Consider the following 17,801-nt stretch of genomic DNA (forward strand, 5'->3'; position numbering starts at 1 on the left):
TCTTGACAGTGCAAATGAATCATGCCAACTCAAATGAATGATCAGTTTAATTGAAAGACAATTTTAGCGCTAATTAATTCATAAAGCTGACACTTTGTCTGCACATGTATGATCCCTAATTCTGAATAATTGTAAATAAAGAGAAACTCACTTGGGCTGGTTCACTGCCTTTAATAAAGGTTAGTTTACGACCTCTTTCTTTTTTTACATTTAGGAGTTTGGGGGCAGAGGGGAGTGTGCATAAGGAAAATATGTTAGAAATATATCAAAAATATATCATAACCATCATTATCATCCTTACAGTCACCATGATAAACATCATCATTGCCATCATCTTAATAATCTGCAACATCACCGTCATTGCCATCACAAGCATCATCATCACCAACGCTATCATTACATCATCATGTATGTCATTTAACTTGCTACAGCACGTGTGCTAAATGAGGAGTCCTATCTGAATTATTGCATTTATACGCTGTTGAAATTATGAAAATAGGATTTTTTTTCTCTTCTTTTGGTACACTGTATTGTACAATGTAAGGTGAAGTTTGTTTTGGTGTTGGCATCCCACCTTTTGGATGTGTTTGGGGGTGAACTGTGTTGAATGAAGTATGTTTGTACAATATTTTTGGCCAGTGATAGGTACCTTTACAACTGAAATCAAATACATGATTATCAGAACTGTCTCTCTGCTATCTACTAATGCAACAGGAACATCCCCATGAGCTTTACATATGAGTGGACACTAGTGTGTACAGCTGTACAGGTGAGTGTTTGCTGAAGTAAAATTGTGAATGCTTGACTTCTTTTCCCCTTTGAGTAAACTATACAATGATAGTTCATCTATATCCAAGTTTCATTGCTTCAGCAACCTATAAGCAGGCTGATTTTTTTTCCCTAAAGTCACATAAGGGGAGCACAGTGAAGACAAACAACTCCCATGGATTTTGGTAGCAGGCTTTAAACCTGATAATGCAACACTAATGGCTGTTCAGCCTGCTACAGCTAAGTATCTACTGTAAGATGTAAACAGGATGAACCAGCACGACAGTGGATGTTGTGCGAGACATGAAAGGTTATTGATTTGTGACATCATTTGACAGTAAAATAAAACTCTTTCTTATTCTACAGCAAGAGATAACTTCACTATTATTCTCTGACAAATACTGTACATGTTTTATCTCCTACAATCCCCTATGTCTCATTCCTAAACCACTGCATGCTTTTATTTTCTATCTCGGAAAAGGTTGTTAAAATTGCACTGTGCCCTTCTCTGTTTGACATTTTTTTGGATATGCAGAGATTCAGTCTTTAAACTGAGCCCCTTCACTTAGGCATTGATTAAGCAAAAATGTGTGCAATACACCACAAGTTTCCATCTGTTTTCAGGCGTACTCTTTCTCTTGTCCTATTCAAAAGTAAAATGAAACCAACTCAGATAGCTGGTATTTCTATCTATAGGTTTTTAACATCATAAATACAGTTTTCATGATCTTTTAGCAAAGTGAACCAAGCTGATTTCTGTTGCAAGAATGTACAAATATTGCAAGATTAAGTCAATATTTGTGCAAACTGGATTAAACAAGATAAAGCAGTTGAATAAGCTACCTTTAGATTTAGGCTTTTTTTTTTTTTTAGCTCAGTACAGTGTCTTTTTTTTAAAGAAATAATTATTACAGTTCAGATGCAGTACTGAAGCAACTTCATGCATATCATATATTGTGTGTTATTATGCTCCATATACAGCCTTTATCAAAACTTGAATGGTTTGATTCACTACATGTGAAAGCAGGCCAAAAAAACCCAAAAAACATAAGATGCACAGTGGCTCCCCATCCCCCATCTGTACCATATAGTCTGTGAACCACTCAGCAGCAACGCTCTAACTCAACCAATACATACTTTAATTTGAGATAATGGTTTGGTTTTAATTTCTCCTTGCCAGTAGCAACACTCCCAGCAAGATGGCTCCTGCAGCAAATACAGCCCCACCGATGAGAAAGGGTTTCAGGTGCTCCAGAGAGTCTGTGCCCGAGGCCGCAGCCTCGTCAGCTGCTGCTTCAGCTTCTGCTGCCCCATCCTGGGGAGGAGGATGCTCGGGCTCAGGGGCTGCAGGGGCAGGGTCAGCCTTGCGGGGGGCTGCTGGCTCCTTCTTCTCTGCTTTAGTTGGCGCCTTGGGTGCTGGAGCCCCGGACTTGGCCTTGGCTTCCATGGACTCAGGGACAGAGAGGTGTGGTCTGGTCTGGAGGAGTCTTTATACGGGCAGCTCTGTGCCGCTTCACTGGAGGAAACACAGCAAACAAACACAGCCAGATTATCCCTCTAAATTAGGCACAGACATCATGTTATCTGCTCTGCTGAATGTAGAGACGCTGTCATATCAGAGAGCCCTTAAAATCCATGTATTCACTGTACGGCACTGAAGTAGTCATGTGGTGGCGGGGCCTTAGATGTGACCTTGGAAAAAGATGACATTGATGGGAACACGCTGATGCACAGAGGACAGGGAATAGTTTATTTTGGTCACAGCAGCTGTGACATAATCTTCCACTAAGAAAATACAGCAATGTTACGGCAGCTTCCTGTGTGACGCTTTTTCGTGGGAAAAATCTACCACTTTTTGTAATGGAGGAGGAGGGAATGGTGTTGCAGCAGCTTATTCGCAGTCAAGGACTGAATCTCTACTTCTTTGACCCCGATGAGAGCCTGATCCAGATGCAGTAATGTTTAGATTTAAGCTCTCCCTGTCTTGCTCTCTGTTCTCATTCTGTAAAACTGCATGAGTCATGTGTGCTATAAATGGAGGACAAGATGGAGGAAAGAAATAAGGACTACGATGACTGCGAGGAAATCAGTGTAATGCAAATGAGGGGAAAAACTGAAGTGGAATAAACACTGGTGAAATTGAATTAATGCATCATAGCAGCTGGCACTTAACAGAATGTAGGCTTTACAAAAATGCTGCCTATTAAATCCTACAGTGATGTGATGAGAGGAAATATGGACGTTACATACCTCTCCAACAGCTCTGCAGAGATTACAAGAGTAACAGATGGAGGAGGAAGTGCAGCAGTCTCTGGAAGTGAGAATGTCCTTAATATAAGAAAATGAGAGAAAGCGGAGAGATGGAGGACACTGAGAGCAGGAGGGAGGAGAATGAGAGAGGGAAAGGAGGAGAGACTGGGATGTACCATCTAGTCCAAAAAAACAGGGGGAGTCTTTTCTTTGATTACAGCCTGGATTTTAGAGCCTTTTTGATAAAGAATATTCACAATCCTGAGAGTAATTAAGATTAAAATTAGGGATTTTAACTGTGGCAAAGCTTAGTGCTATTATTTCAACAGATATTAACCTTTTGAAACCTGGACTGACATCACATTTGTTGTGCTGCATTCAGACACCTATTACAAGTATTTAAACCTTTGAACCATGAGCAAATTGGTTTGATTTAATTTAGAAACATGGGGAAAATGCAATGAGCAACTTGGCAAGAAACATCCCAGAATTTGCACAAAAATTAGTAGGTTTAGAAAATATTTTTTTAAAGAGCTGGGTGGAAATTTCTCGTGAACTATGTTTAATATGATCATAATTATATATTTAAGATTATTATTATTTTTTTTTATATAGTTTTTTAATGCAGTTTAGGTCATTTCCTTGTTGTTGTTTTTTAAAATTATTATTATTATTTGTTTGTTTTGCTTTTGTGGGGGGTGGGTTTTTTTTCTTGCTCTCTTTTTTGTTAATATTGATTTTTTTTCTTGTACTTTTTGCAAATTTTTGTGTTATTTTTAAGTCGCCTTCTTGTTTTTCAAAGAATTAAAGCCAATTTACCCAAGTTGTAAAGGATTAATACATGTTGCACATAGGATCTTATAATAAAAAACATTTTGGCAGGCAATTTTTGAGGAAACAATGTAGGAGGAATTACTTTTAAATTAAATCACTCAAGTAAATGGACTGCCTTTCACCTTTGGGTGTGTTTGAGGGTTTTATGTTTCTATTGTTGACAATTACACCCCTTTTTATGAATGGTCCCCACATTTTCTGACAAAGAACAGACTGACAGGCTAATAGATCAAACACTGTCCATACAGTGATTATTTCGTATTTTCAGTAAAACTACTCGCCAACAACTTCTGTCAGTTCCCATCATACAGTCAGAGGTTCCCAAAAGGTTGTTTGGCACGTAATCATTTAATAGGAAATGAGTCATGTTGCTTTCTTGAGTCACCCTGCATCGTGTTTGCCCCTGCATATTCATATATTTTATATAATGTGAGAAAGTTATATTGCAAATATGCAGAGTGAAGTCCAGCTCTGGCTCTATTTTCAGACAGGAGATGAGTAAATAACAGGGAGCCTTGAGGTCCACAGTCTGTGTGAAAGTGAAAAATCCCCCTGACTGGACGAGGAAGTGCTCTGGTGACGTTTTCTCATTCACTTTATCTTTTTTTTTTATAATGTATTGACACATCCTTCGCTTTTCGCTTTTCGCCTGCATTTTTGACAGATGACAGTATTCTATGACGTGACGCTAATCCACGCCCAACGTCGACCCAGAAAAGATTATAGTATGTCAAGCTAGTAATCGGTACAGCACGGAGTTGTTGGTGAAATGCGTACGGGTCGACATAGAAGAAACCATCAAAGCGAGTCAGATATAAATCCAAACTTAAAAAAAAATTATGGAAAGATGTTTCCATTTGTATTAGTGAAATTGTATACAAAAACTGCATTATTGTATGAGCTTGTTATTTGTGTAAGTTTACTGTGTAAGTTTACAAACCAAAGGGCCCTCTCTACTGTTTTTTTAAATAACGATTTTGAATAATATATAAATACTATTAAATCGTGCACCAATGAAAATGCCATAAAATTGTACTGGTATATGTGTCAATAGTAAATACATATTAGGGCTAAAATTTCTTGTCTAAAAATAGTATTTATATTAAACTTTAACTCATAATAGTGGTACATTTTAGGCACATTTTATACATAAAATATGTACTAAATTACTCCCACCCCATCCATTATTGATTCTCTTTGGCTCCTGATTCATACATTCTACTTAAATTTATGTAAAATAATTTTGACGAATTTTCTTTTTGTGTGTGTGTCTGTATGCGTGTGTGTGTGTGTGTGCTTACTCTATTAACAACTATTAGCTACCAACCATGTCATGCTAGCTTTTTGGTAAGGGGGCTAAATGATGCTCCAAAGTTAGGATACATTTTAGCGATGGAAAAATGGTATGGTCATTTCACAGGGGTCCATTGGGCTCTGACCTCAAGATATTTTTTGTTGTCATTTGATTCCTAACCAAGACAGTCTGGTAAGAATCACTTTAGCCTGTCAGTATGGACTTCATAACCCTTTTATAATGGAACTGAAAACATGCAATAAGGTACAAGATAGATTTATTTGTAATTTTTTTGAATGTAGTTTAAAAAATGGAATTAAAACGTGTCCCTTTATCCTGCTTCATTTTATGGAGTTGAAGGAGGACTTTAGCATTCTCACAGCCTGGGGAAAGAAGCTGCGCTGTAGTCTGAAAAAAATAAAAATAAAGAAAAACTAAATAAATAAAAATAAAACAGTGCGATTAATCATGATTAAATCTTAAAATTATATTATTAATAGCAATTTAATAAATTAATTGTTTGAAATCCCATCCACCCCTCTACTTTAATAAATAAGGTACAGTTCCTAAGATAGCCTACCTAAACATTTTTTATGGGCCCTTTTGCATCCCTGTTGGAATGATCGTCAATGCAGCAATTGACAGGAAATAAAGCAGTTTCTGTTGCAACAGAACAACAATGAAAGGTCCAACATTTTGACGAAATATTGCTTATAATATGTTTATTTACCGCACAAGTTGGGCTTCTCCTTCAGCGTTTGGGAAAAAAATCTAAACCGCGCATGCGCTACGGCGCAACCAAGCACAAATAAATACGCTACTTTACTTTGTTTTTGCCTTTAGGGTAGCGTCATGCTATTTATTTTACAAACAGCGTTCAAAAGTGACAGCTTACTGACTAATTCACTAAAGGAAGGAGTGCCAAATCCCCTCAGGGTCTTTCTGGGTGACTTCTCAGCGGGGGGAGGGTATCCTCTCAGAAAACACTGCCCTCTTTGATTCCCATTCCTTGATATTCAGAAACCACCAGTGGCGCCCTTTCTCCGCAGGATCTCCGAAGTGTCTGCGGTCTGCCATTTACAAAAACGAGTCAGGTGTGCGTAAACACAACCTCGTACGGGATTTGCGCAGCGAAACACGGAAGGGGTACGTATTTTTTCTGTGGGAGAAATGTCCGAGGGGATGGGCCAGATCCTGTGGAAACGCTGCCTCCGTGTAGCTGCTGGGGTTCGGGAGTTGTCCGGCTGATGGCACACACAAGCTACCGACCAGCAGCGTGAGGCTCGAAGGGCTCGTCTTGTTCGTCAAACCCGAGGCACCGCTACCTCTCTGTGGATAGAAATAATCATGCCGAGCTCCGACGGAGGGACGTGAAAAGGAGCCACGCTCAGTGAACTGCCACAGCCGACGACGTGTTGCGGTGAAGCGGGGAAGAAGCAGCGAGTCTCCAGCGGTTTGAAAACGACCGTTTGATTAATAACGGCTCTTTGACGGCATGTATCGGCTCTGCCCGGTACATTACCGAGGAAGCTCCGGGTCTCTGATGTCCCCGGACCCATTCATCCGCCCGTTGTAATGACGTCTTTACGGGCATTATAATTATATCAGCGAGACATTTGTGAATTCAACCCCCCGGAGCCGGTGTCGGGGAGAGCGGGGCTGAGGCGGGTCGGCAGACGGAGGGATATGGGAGAGCGAGCGGAACCGATGCAGTGGGTCTTGGCAAGGCATCGTCAAAATACAGGTGAGCGGCGGGATGAAGGGACTGAGTGATTACCTGCCTTTAGCTGTGTGCACATGCAGGGCAGCCTGCCAGCCAGCCAGCCGCGGCTCGGACAGGGTGACCCGGCTTTTTAATCCATGTTTTAGTGCTGGTTTGAGACACATTTCTTAGGCCACATCTCCATTAGCTAGGCCCGCAGGATGCCACCTTAAGCAGCTGTCCCGATTAAATGAGATTAGACACTACTGCCGCTGCTGCCCATCGACTTGTTGGAGGCACACATTTTGATGCTGTTGCACATATAAACAGCCAGAGCTGCAGCTAACTATAGTTCAGTTCCTGTGTATTTGTTCGTTATTTTGCAGTCAGTGTAGGGTATAAGATGCCAAAAATTATAACAAATGGCAGTTACAAGTTACAGCAACCCAAACTGATGTGACAGTTTCTTAGCCTAATTGCTGCAAACTGCCAGTGCTCTTAAGTATTCAGTTGAAGTAAGTGAAATGACAGTATAACCATTATCAGTGACCAAATCTGGCCACTTGTAGGGTGCTGCACCCCCCCCCCAACCATTTTCTAATTCACAACTGGAAAAAAATGATTCATACTAAGGATATTTGTTGTAGTCTTAGTATACACAAGGTGCCAGAGTCCTTAAAACAGCATCAAAATAGAGGTTGCTGATAAAAAATAAAGTCTTTAAATCCTTGGAACGTCCTAAGGTCAGAGAATTGTCCTAAAATCCTTGAAATGTCGTAAAATTACAGAAACGTCCTGAAGTCCTAGAAATGTCCTAAAGTCTTAGAAATGTCCTAAAATCCTGGAAAAGTCCAAAGTGATCACTTGAATCCTTGAAATGTGCTAAAATGCTTAGAAACATACTGAATCCGAGAAATGTGCTAAAATCCTAGAAACGTCCTAAAATCATAGAAATGTCCTGAATTCCTAAAAATGTCCTAAAATCCTAGAAACATGTATGGGGCTGCTGCGACTAGCCCCTGGCTTCCTGTCATTTTGCGAAAGCGTCAAAAGCGCAAAGCAAGTTAAGTATCACTCATCGTTAAGAATACTGATGTTGTTTTTTTATTGGCCATATCATCATTTTACTGTAATACCAGATCCCCAGCCGTCATTGTTTCACTTGGACCAGTCCACATTATTTCACCCAACAGCGGGTGCATCTGGTAAGGCGCAATGCATTCTGGTAGTTGTAGGTTTTCTACCTGTTGAGCAAAAGCATCCTTTTTCTCAGTTTTCTCTGGTCATTTCAAAAGTGTTTGCATCTTTCTGCTGCAGAAATGGCCTAGTTTTATGTTAGGGCTCTCTTAATATTGATGAAATACTTCTGTAAGAGTCATAAGAGTCACTGTTTTGATCATGGTTTCACTTTGTCCATGGTTATCTCCTCAACTCTTGACAACTCTAGAATTCTGATAAAGCAAAGTCTTTTCAGGTGGAGGGACCTGAAGCGAAATCTTATCAAATGGGGGTCTGTGACCTAATATTTATCAATTTAGGGGTCGCTGACACAAAAAAGGTTGAGAACCACAGATCCAGACTCTGCTTTTGGTTGGGCAGTAGATGACATGTTTCCCTTTTAAGAACCTGGCACAGCGACAGTAAGGGGAATGTCACACCTGTTTATCACTCACACTGAGAATATTTCACTGACAATTTGGGCCCTTCTTTTCTCATGACTTCCAGCTGTGTGGATACTGTTTTGTTGTTGTTATGCTTATGCTACTTAAAATTAGAATGACTTCACTGAGCAATGTTTCAGCAATGACCAGAGGTATCCGTTGGGGAGTGCCGAACTGTACCAGCAAGGATAATCAACATCATTAAGGGCTTTGAAAAATAATGATAATCTGGTCTAAGAGAGTTGTACAATTCTTGAGCAAAACAAGAGATGAGTTCATAAACTAAGAATGAAGAAAAAGTAGGAATTTTTATTACAAAGTGGCACACACTGTCGTCTCGTAGTCTTCTGTTCTTTGCTAATGCACCAGATAAGTCTATTATGAGCAGAGGCCCCGAGTGTTGTGGCACAAAGATGAGTATATCCCAGCTTTTACTATTTCCATCTTTCTTATTTCATACTGATATCTGCACTGCGTCCTGCCTCTTACCTTAAGCAATATAGACATGCGTACACAATACATATTTAATCAAATTTAAATAAAAAATCAACCCAAGCCCAGCCCTGCAAGGCTGCATTAACACCAGTGTTTACACTTGGTTCACTGGCATCCCTGTAGGCTCCAACCCTAGTGGAAACCAAGTGCCTCCAGGGAGTCCTGGCAGATACAGTATGCTGTCTCTTTGTTTTCCAAAGCACACACACATGCACACACAATGTGCGACCTCTCCTTGTGCCAGGAAAGATTGTAAGATTGACAAATTATTTTTGATTATTTGACCGAGCAGGGCCTAATACTTGTTTTTGGTTGTTAACAGGTAGTTAAAGAATCACACAGCTTTAATGTGTTAACATTTTGATGTATTAAAGGTGACGTGTGTCAAATTTAGGGGGATTTGGTAGTGATGAATAGTAGATTGCAATCAGCTAAAACCTCTCTAGGCTAGAATTCTTTCAGTTTTCATTTTTCAGGAGGTTTTCATACTACAGGGGCTGATGTGAAAACACAAATGGCCGTATCTGGAGCCAGTGTTTGGTTTGATCGTTTTAGGATACTGTTGAAGCATGAGGGTGAAACATGGTGATCTCCATAAACTAGGGACCTGCTCACTATGTCCTTTAAAAATGGCTCATTCTAAGGTAAGGAGTACAAAACTATTCTTATTTTCAGGTGATTATACACTAATGAAAACACACTTATAATATTGTATTCAATTTCTGCCAATAAATCCCCCTAAAGCTGCGCATACACTGAATGATTTTAGAAATTTAGTTGCTAATTCTAACTCATACTGTGCAAGTAAATCATCTGCGATAGAAAGCCAAAGCTCATGATTAATGTGCTCACACTGTACGGTCCATTCATCATGCCACGGCCTGAGAGCTCACTGTACTTGTAAAAACAGCCTGTCAACCCCTGCGGACCGTCCTGGCTAATGACAGTTGTCAGTAAAGATTATTTTGAAAGCTCCGAAGCAGATGTTAGCAACAGTGCTAACAAGGCAGAAACTTGCTGCCTTGATAATTTGTGCAATCCTGTGCCGGGTAAAAATATTACCAAGCAGCTGAAGAACAGCGGCTATTTCCTGCCAATGTTTCTCTTGTTCATATCGGTCAAGGTAGGAGGAGGAAACATCAAATAGGCATGCATGCTTTTTCCACAGGTCAACCAACCTGGCCTCCATGTTTTTTGTCCAATATTGTGTTGCCATGGCGCTTCCAGATGCTCTGTTTGCCACTTTGCGCAGGCTCAGTGAGAAAAAAAGGCACTCATGTTGGGTAATTGACTCGTGGCTCTGCTTCAACTGTGAAGGAGCCTGCATTGGCTGACCAAAATTTTCTGATTGACAGAAATCAATCTGACTGTTTGATGGCTTTTCAGGAGTAGATGATCGGTCTCGCTCCCCCCTGTACACTGCACGGCAAACAACGCCCGAAGAAGCTGAAATTCTTCCCGACTCAAATATGAGTCGTGCGGCTCAAAAATCAGGTCAAAAATCAGATAAAATTGTACAGCGTATACTTGGCTGGCTTTAAAGTATCATTTTTTTAAATTCCTGATTCCGGTTCTGATACCTAAACCAAGTAGCAAGTGTACCAATCCCATACGATAGTGTTAAAAAAAATGATTGACTGCTGTATGCAACTTACTCTGCATGGATGTGAAATTATTGCTGTCATTCAGTTTGATTACATGGACTTAAATAACCAGTTTATGAAGCTTATCCCAGTTATGATGATATTTTCCATGTGTATCCTGGTTTCTTTTTAGAGCACTGCAGCTGGCATATTCGTGTCTCATCAACGGATTATGATCGGGTTATTCATGTCCATGTAAACACACTCGTTTTATGGCGTGGCTCAGGTTAAATTCTTTGTAAAACATACAGAGATGGGGCTCCCGGTGGCTCAGTGGACAGAGCGGGTGCCCCATGTACGATAGCAGTGTCCTTGCTGCTTCAAGCTCGCGGCCCTTTGCTGCATGTCATCCCCTATCTCCCTCTGTCCTGTCTAATAAAGGCAAAAATGCCAAAAAAGCATCTAAAAATAAACATATAAAGAATGAACACCATAGAATTTTCTTTTATTTTTTGTAATTTGACATTTTGCTGATGGCTAACATTACACTATATATGGGAACTCAGTTATTATTGGAAACTAATAGTATGACCAGTTGCTGCACAGTGCAATCGTCTTTGTTGGATACTGTCTTAGAGTGGCAAAGAAGAATTGATTTATGGGAAAACTGCGTTTTTACCTGAGCATTAAACTATTTTAAATTTTTTTTAAAAAGTCCATGGAATGGGACTGGGGCATAGACTCGAGTATAATACCCGATCCATAGTTGTAGGCAGTTTTGGAGGCGTCTCAGATACTGTTATTGGTATGAGAACAACTTTCATTTCTCATATTAGTGCCTTTTATCATTTGGACATCAGACTGAAACTGATGTATAATTTCATCATGTCAAACAGGGATAGTTAGAGTGAAGATCAAGAACAGTAAATATGTCTACAATACATGGTATAAGAACCAACTAAAGCATGCAATTTTTAAAGTAACTGCTCAGCTTAGATGGGAATATACCACAACTAAACCATGGCCAAAGATTTAGGTACAGTTATTGATTCTGCAGTCGCTCCTTTACAAGTCTGTTAGAAAGTAATAATGTCGAATGTATTGGATAAATGACCTTATTATGTTTTATGTTACCATTTTCTTCTTCTTATTATTATTATCATTATTATTATTATTTATTCATTTATTTAACTTATTTAATTTAACTTTTTTAATTGCACTGACAAGTCTCCTCATGAAATGTCTTATCAAGCTTTTATATGCACACATGATCTCTCCCAAATTGTTAATAGTTCTAAAATTTCATTGCATAAAAAAAAAACCCTGAACAGCAAGGGAAATATTACTGTATGTTCTGTACCATAAAAACAAAATGCTGTCCAGAAAAATAAAGAATTTCAAAATTTAAAAAAAAAGTAACAATGTCCTCTCTCCTCTCACAAGCACTCACCTACATGACAATACAGATTGAGAAATACAGGCAGACAACTTTTGATATCAAACTCATGCCCATCATGGTGTTTGTTACAGCACTGAAGTATATACTGTATGTCACCAAGGGTTTATGGTAATTGCAGCTACATATACACAAAAACAACATAACTACACAAACAGTATTGCACCACTTTCAATAAAAATTGCCAGAGGTCGTGCAGATAATCACGCAGCTTTGATGTAGTATATTATTGTCCTGAATAACTATGAAAAAGGCCTTTAAAATGTGGGAGAAAGTGGGCATTCAAAGTGATATATACAAATCATAAAGCCTCATTGTGTATTTCCCCTTACATTCTTTTTATATATTTATAAAATAAGGCCTTAAGTCTTTTAGGGAAGCACAATCTTAAAAAGGAAGAAGAAGGTGGGGATGAAGAAGATCAAAGAATTAGCAAAAAAAAATATTAAAAAAAAGGCACAAAACTTTGACAAAAAGAAGAACTGACAAAAATACAAGAGAAACAAAAAACTAGGCTGATCAAAAAACAACCAGGCAGTTATGTCTCACAAGACTTTCTTTTGTTTAAACAAAGGCACTTGTACTGGCTTATTCCCTTGCATTAATTGATATATTTACTAAACTAAAAGGTTAAACTGAGGATTGATTTCTGTGAAACACTGACACTTTAAAACTGCAAATATTCAGGTCAGGCATGAATTTAATGCTTTGTTTGAGTTAATGAACCCAGACAAAATGAGATACTTTGATTGTATAATGCCACAAGCTCTTATAACTGGAGTTCATTTTGTTGTCTGTGTGCAAAATAGCCCACATATCAGCATCAACGGCACCTTTTTATTTTTGTAATACCAAATCATGTAAATGAGAAAACAGGAATTTAATGACTGATTTATTTAAAATGGACTGACAATTGTGTATTCTAGTGTGTGCTCCAGTTCCTCTGTATTCATGTTTCAGACATGGAGATGACGAGGCTATCAACATTTTTAAAGTTTGCAGTTGCTATTAATCATTATATTAAGGACAAGACTTTGATTTATGTAAGGACTTCTCTAGGTCTTGTGGGGATGTATTAGCATGGTCCTTAATTTTAAACTAGGACTGAGCAGTATTGCAATATTATTATCGTTGTAGATTTTGCACATCGTAGTATTGTAACTGTTGTCTTTTCCTGGTTTTGAAGGCTGCATTACAGTAAAGTGATGTAATTTTCTGAACCTCCCAGACTGTACCAGCTGTCCTATTATTTGTCTTCTCCCACTTAGTCATTATATCCACATTACTGATGATTTTTTTATGAAAAATCTCATCATGTAAATATTTTGTAAAAGCACTAATAACCAACCCTACAATATTGTGTGGCTACAGATATGGTGGTATTTGGTTAAAAATGTCATGACTGATTTCTCCATATCGCCCAGCTCTATTTTTGACTTGCTGTTTTTAACAGTGCGTCATGGGACATGTGATCCAAATATGCCATATGAAAAAGGGCATCACTCTGTGATAATACCCGGGAGGCAGTATTGATGAACTGGCAAGTGCTTTGCATGTGGATATGTGTCTCCTCCTTGAAAACACATGCACGTATTGCAAAATCTACACGGTCCAAAACTGACATCATGTGATTCTGCAGCAAATGGACAGCTGTGTGAACTATACAAATGTGTGAAAACGCTAATTTAAAGTACCACAATATGCGGTATGGCTGCAGGAATGCGTTGCCTCGACGAAACTGCTGCAGTTATTTTCAGTATCTGACCAGATACAATGACACACAGATCTGTACATGGCTTTGTGGCAGCATGCCACAGACAGATTGGCAGAGCACATATGTTACCACCCCAAAACACAAAAAAAACATTCATGTATACACAAACACACACATGCAATCTGCGGTGCACATACTATCACATCAACTGAAAGAAGAGAAAATGGAGTGGGAAGAGGTGAAAGGGATTGAGTGGGTGGCAGTGGGAGAAAAAGATGGAGAAAGAGGCAGAGGGAGAGTAGGAGTGAGTGGCACATGGCTTTCAGTCTAAAAAAAGATGAGCAACACGAAACCAAAACCAGAATCTGGATTAGCTAGATAAGGAAGAGGAGGGGGACAGGGGAAAGCTCGAGGAGAAAATGTAGGTTTCCTCTGCACTGAAAATGGTGCAGATGCACACGCTCGGTTTCATGCTCATAAATGTCCTCTAAAATATGAATACTGAATGAGTGTGTGGGTAGGAGGAGAAGAAGGAGAGAGCATGAGGATGGAAAGACAGAAGATGAGAAAAGCAGAGGGTGAGATGGAGATGGAGATGGAGATAGGAGATGGATGAGATGCTTTAGGATGGACAGACTACCGCCGTAGTGTGACAGAATAGGAAGAGACAGGATCATTAGAGACAGCAGGAGCAGAGCCAGGAATGTGACAAATGCTGGAGAGAATCTTGATCTAAGCAGAGTGTAACACTGACCCAGGCGGAAAAAGAGAGAGACTGGAGCAGATGGATGTATGACAGAGAGCAGAGGAGACGGAGAGATTTGGGACTGTGCTGTGCTGCAGTCAGGAGCATCATGCCAAACGGGCATAACCTCAGCATTTTCTGTAGATATTCTCGGTAGCTTGTCTGTGCAGGATTGTGCCCATCACCTCACTGCATGCCAACTCCTCTTCAGCCTACTTCCACTGTCCCCCCGAGCAACTATTGTTCCTTTCTTGTTGATTCTTATTGATTCTGACGCAGTAACAAGCAACCTGCGGGACAGGAGAGACTCTGCATACCTGTGTGCCTACAGGGCATCTCTTTAATAATAGTTCAACTGATTGTGCAGTAGTTGGAGAACCCGTAATCACACATAACCTCAGGAATATCACCATACTGGAATAAATCAATCCCGTTGGAAAACACACAGACTCCCACATCTGTCAAAGCCACCTCCTTACATTTTGTGTGTATGGATAGCAGGGATGATATTAAAAGACAGATGAAGCATTAACTTCATCTTTTTAAATTTTTGGGGTGTGTTTGACATTACAACATATTTTTTATAGTGTTATCTGTGTCTCTAAGGGCTGCTTCAAAATCTGCCATACTCCCACAAAGCAAAGCAGATATTTTATTATGAATGCAGACAGAAGATGTGACCAAAAATGTTTTTTACAGTGTACTGGCCAACTCAGCTACACACCAGAGAGAGCCCGTATGTGTGCGTTACTATGCGTGAAAGTTTTGATCCTCACTTTGTCAGAGGTATCCTGGAGACAACAGTTGGACAAATATTTGATGATCACCTAAGTACATCTCTGGCATTTTTTTTGCTATCACATCCCATACTGACTGAGAGCTGCTGCTCCACCGTCAGCTGTAAGACAGCGGAGAAATATGTGTGGAGCATTTCGCAATTCGCCCATAGTTTGGCTAACTGTGGCAGGTTGGAAACTTAATGGAGACCTCCTTCAGGATTGCAAAGATAAACTGGAATAAACTATTGGGCCAAGGAGGCAGGTGATCACCAAGTCATTTTTTTTGTCATCCAACACTGTGTTTTGACCAATAAAGTGCTTTTGGTTGCGGTGTTGATACACAGCCTCCAGGATCTGTACAATAAGGCAATAACAATAAGTTGATAACACATTAGTGTTATTAGATTTGATGTTTTTTCCTGGTGTTCTCATGAACAGTGAAGTATGTTATTTAAGACGCCTTTTCTTTTTGTAAACAAAGCTGTATTTGAGACGCCCACCTCCACGTGCTGGACAGGTTTGGGGAGTATTTGGGGGTTGAGCGTCGGCAGCTCGGATGCACTGCATCCGTGTACATGTAGGAAAACTCAGATTCTCTGTCAACACAACAAGCACTGAGGATTTTATTCCTACTATTGACTTCATTTACCATCAACACTGACTGGATATCCACTTCAAACATTGCAAATTTCTCCTTTTAAGACATACTCTCAGCTATTTTAAAATATATAAATTTTTCATTCACCAAATAAAGTGCCATGTGAGTAATCACATCCTGTGGATCAGCACAGGAAAACCTGCAAAAACTAAATGTGCTGCAGGGAATATCAGACACATCCTTGCTAAAGTTAAAGCTGGAGTCTGTTCATATATGTCTTGTTGGACACACCTTTGTTTACATAAGGCTTTACTCACCAGCAGTGTATAAGTAAAAGCTGCTGTTGTTGATGCTGACATTTAAGTTCACAGTGTGTGACGAGTGATAGATTTATAACCACAAACTGGTAAATCACACCCCTACTGAACCTTGAGGTATGTCTGCAAGTGTTTTGCATCTGTTGCCTAAAGATGGACGCAATTTAGAAATGTAGTCGTGATGTAATTACTGTCTGTTGAAGCAGACCATAGAAAATGCATGATTTGACAAGAAATGGCATCAGGGCATGCTCAGTGCATCAGAGCAGAGCATCCCAGCTGTGGATGGACACCCACAAAAACACACACAGTATCCTAAATTAAGTGTTTGACTCACCGGCCAAGGGGTCTGATAAATGAAAAAACATGTGTCACGTATATTAGTTTCAGTCCATTTTATTGACATAAAATGCTAAGGTATTATGTCGAATACAGTCTCAAACAAGAGGACAGAGCAAAAATTTGGAGCAAAATCATTTTAATCTATAGATCAACTTTTAATCAGTGTAAGTAAAACTAAATAAGTCTTGACATAGAAATCCTACCTGCCAATAAATGTACTTAATGATCAAACATAAAGATAAATTTGAAGGTTTTGTCAACCTAGTTGATGTTTAATCGTGCCTGTAAATGACACCAAAACGCAGTAGACCCTCTCAGCATAGTTTTTTATCACATGATGAATTTGGTACAAACATTTACCTGCCAGTGGCGGGGCATAGTGGTTAGTGTCACTCTATCTGTGGTACCACTCTAATATCCAATGTTTTTGTGGGTCCGTAAATGCAGCGCAGCAGGTGGAGTTCTTTTTATCTCCTTCGCAGCTGAATGTCACTCCTGAGGGGGATGATTGATCTGTTGATACATTCACAGCTGATCAGATCAATAGATACAGTTTCACTTTTAATGTGCCTGACGTTCTGCTGCACGTCTCTGCCGCTACAAATAACTCAACAGTGTTTTAATACGGCTCTTAATCAACAGTCCAGCTCCATTGAGACTATGGTGGGACAAATTGGACTATGGCAGGCCGCCATAGTCTTTGTAATTAACGGGAAACACTGGTGGGGCTGGACGGCGGACGGTTTGTGTGCGCTGTAAAATTACATCGTTGATTGGAAAAAACAGAGGAATTTGGATTTTATCTTACTGGTCGGGGGCGGGCCGCTCACTTGCCAGTAGTCTCATTCACTTACCTGCAAAAGGGGAACAATGTTTTATGTGCGTTTAATCATCTTATACACAATAACAACATGTTGCTTCACCAGCGCAGCTTCCCTTTTTCAAAGACAACCAGGCATCCTGTTTCTGTAATGTCAGTATAAATGTGCATACTTGCTAAAAAAACAGCTGTTTTATCTGTTTAAGCTGTAATAATAAACACAAAGCTGCTTGAAGTGATGCTGTACCAAAGATCCATCTTTTTGAGTATCGAGCAGTTACCCCCTGCAGGCCTGGGAGGTGCCGGTTAGTTAAATGGATTCCACTACTGATACATTTTCACAGCAAAATGTCCGTAGAAGCTTCTTAAATCGTCCTTGCAGCATAATCCAATTCTCTGCTGTCCATGCATGAGTCTCACAATGACATGGCTGAATACTAAAG

General features: G+C 39.6%; 1 protein-coding gene and 1 long non-coding RNA gene across 4 annotated transcripts in view; one reads left to right on the top strand and one right to left on the bottom strand.

Moving 5' to 3' along the window:
* Window positions 1-155: 155 nt before the first annotated feature.
* Window positions 156-4,592, bottom strand: LOC148190401 (uncharacterized). The gene is made up of 2 exons (XR_015776498.1): window positions 3,019-4,592; window positions 156-2,284 (listed from the first exon to the last, which is right to left on the bottom strand). It is a non-coding gene; the product is annotated as an uncharacterized LOC148190401 (long non-coding RNA).
* A 1,578-nt stretch (window positions 4,593-6,170) lies between these two features.
* The window catches only part of dagla (diacylglycerol lipase, alpha), a 51,838-nt gene continuing 40,207 nt past the window's right edge, over window positions 6,171-17,801 (top strand). For 2 of the 3 annotated variants that reach the window (XM_042508324.2, XM_088077181.1), the window contains exon 1: window positions 6,171-6,890. The gene's annotated coding sequence lies outside the window, so the exon portion shown is untranslated. The remainder of the gene's footprint in view (window positions 6,891-17,801) is intronic. The other variant, XM_042509101.2, reaches the window with a different exon arrangement.

This window comes from Plectropomus leopardus, chromosome 1 (genome assembly GCF_026936395.1).
Source record: "Plectropomus leopardus strain MGB_pleo_1.0 chromosome 1, ASM2693639v1, whole genome shotgun sequence".
Classification (NCBI taxonomy): domain Eukaryota; kingdom Metazoa; phylum Chordata; class Actinopteri; order Perciformes; family Serranidae; genus Plectropomus; species Plectropomus leopardus.